The sequence below is a fragment of the Juglans regia genome, chromosome 13 (genome assembly GCF_001411555.2).
Source record: "Juglans regia cultivar Chandler chromosome 13, Walnut 2.0, whole genome shotgun sequence".
Taxonomy (NCBI): Eukaryota; Viridiplantae; Streptophyta; class Magnoliopsida; order Fagales; family Juglandaceae; genus Juglans; species Juglans regia.
In genome coordinates, this window is record NC_049913.1 from 15,812,347 (window position 1) to 15,815,104 (window position 2,758).

The following is a 2,758-nucleotide window of genomic DNA, read 5'->3' on the forward strand; positions in this document are numbered from 1 at the left end:
GTGGCTTCTGTTTGGTTGAAAAGGGTACACACAGGATCACAATATACAGCAGATTTAAGAGGAATTAATGATTATCAAATGATGACAAAATAATTTGGAGCAGTGACATCACGCTTGAGCCATTTGACCCTCGCCAGCAGAAAGGTGCAGTTTGGATCCTCTACCAAAATGGCTGTCTCACTTCACGTGATTAGGAACAATAATTTAAGGGATAGGGCTGGCATGATCAGGACTGAATGGTCGTTTTGTATTTAGCTCCCATTACCAAAACAAAAATATTCATGTATTGTCTTAATTTATACTGTGCAGGACTGAGTTGGACGCCACTTGATCTCTCATGACTAGTTCGACTGATCAGATTAGTCCTCTTGCATATACAGTTATCTTGTCTCATGGCTATATACTAGTTCTATCGATCCATATCAAATCATAGAACTATATAGAACGTTGAAAAATGCTATCGAATGACTTTTTTTTATTTTTTATTTTTTATTTTTTATTTTATAATGATTAAAGAATTATTTTTTTAATGAGTTTATAATTCTTTTTAAATATTTAAATGAGTATAAAAAATGTTATAGAAAAAGGAACAACTTTTTTTTTACACCATTCGGTACAAAAATTCAGCGAGAATCTCGGTAGTCCTAACACCACTCGATTCTGATAGTGTTGATGCCACATTTGTTTGTACAGTCATGACAAAATCTATACATATATATATATATATATATATATAGCAATGCTAGATACAGTCCCTATTTGGGACTGCAATGCAATCCTAGGCAATTTTATCTTTAATTTTTTTAAAAATTACAAAACTATCCCTCCTGAAATGATGTTTTTTCTCATTTAATAAAAGGTCTGCACATGCAGTCCCCACTTGGGGACTGCAAATAGAATTTCTCATATATATATATATATATACACACTAGTAGTAGCTAACGTCCAACCTATGTTTGTCTAATTTAGTTAATTATGAATATTATTATATTTAAATTATATTAAAATTTTAATTATTTATATAGTTTTATTTTTTAAAAAATATTTAACAAAATTTCATCATTTATTTAATGATAAAATATTAGTATTTTATAAATTAAATTTTATAATTTATTTATGATATGATATTTATATATTAATTATCTATTTTAAATTAATTTAAATCAATATTTAAATTTTTACCATTGAATCAAATTTGGAGACTTACGACAAAAAGTTGGATTTAAATTTCCAAAACTTTCATTTTCCCCCTCACTTTCCCTTTCTCCCTCTCTCTCATTCTACTCATAAAAAAAGTTACAAATTTGACTAAATTTTTTTTTTCCTTTTAGCCAATCACTCATTAATTGAAATCTACATTAAATTAACTATCACATACTCTATAATAATAAAATATTATTATTCTTTATTATTAATATTTCTTTAATTAAATTATATAGATCATCATTACTTATATTATAATTTATTGATAAAATTATTACATTATGATTTACGTTGAATGATACATGATGGATTCTTTAAACTGTCATCGGTGAGCTATTGAAAGAAAATAAAGAAATTGAAAAATTTTGTACTTTCTGTCATATCCTACACCCTCTTACCCAGCAAGCAAACAAAGAAAGCTTAAAAGAAATATCTTACATCCACAAAAGAGTTTTACCGAAATTCTTTATTGAACATTATTTTTTTTATTTTTTTTTATTTTCTTTCACTATTTTTTTAAACTATTTAAATATTTTTTTAAAAAAAAAACACATATTCATTTAAAAACATTTATTTAATCATTAAATAAAAATAAAATTAAAAAAAAAATCGGTAAAGGATTTCGGTAGACATGTTACGTGGGCATAGTGTTTTCCTTCATCAAAACCCAAGATTGGCACACTATTTCTCCCTCACGCCACCTCTTCTCAGCCATCTGTCGCCACACGTCGACGGTACCACGAAATGTACAGTAATATGATTTTTTAAATAAAATTAATTAGTCAATAATTTAATGCACAAGAGCAGAAAAATAAATTTTAACAAGCATTATAATAATAACAAAACGTTGCAGTAATATAAGTAATATGAAAATTAAAAGATTTTGGATATTTTAGCAATAGTTTTCTTAGCAAAATATATGAATTGTAATATTCAACCACACTACTCAATAATCCAGGGAGCACTGAAAAAATACAAAGTCTTTTATTTCTATATTGTTCTCATATTTTTTATCATTAAAGTAAGTCTCTTCTATTTTGGTAACTCTAAAAATATTATAATGGTAGAAAATTATTTTATCTAAATAATTTTAGTTAATTAAGAATATTATGAGATTTAAATTATATTAAAAATTCTAATTATTTATATAGTTTTATTCTCTTAAAAATATTTAAAAAAAACTCTATCATTTATTTAATAATGAAATATTAATATTTTATAAATTAAAGTTGAATTTATATTTTAATTATCTATTTTAAGTTAGTTTATTTTTAATGTTTTAACCTTCACTGTTGGATCAATTTTAGAGATTCAATATGAAGAGTTGAGATTTAAATCCCAAACCCTAACTTTTCTGCTCATTTTTTCCTCTTCCCTCTCTCTCCTCTCTCCCTCCAGCCGCACACCTCTCTCCCTCTCGATCTCTCTTCTCCTCGGCTCCTCCAAGGGCCACTGGCCTCCGCTACCGCTCCACCACCAAGCTCAGTCACCGGCAACCTTCCCCACACCGATCTCGTCCCCACAAACCTCCCTCTCCGCCCCCCCCCCCCCCCCC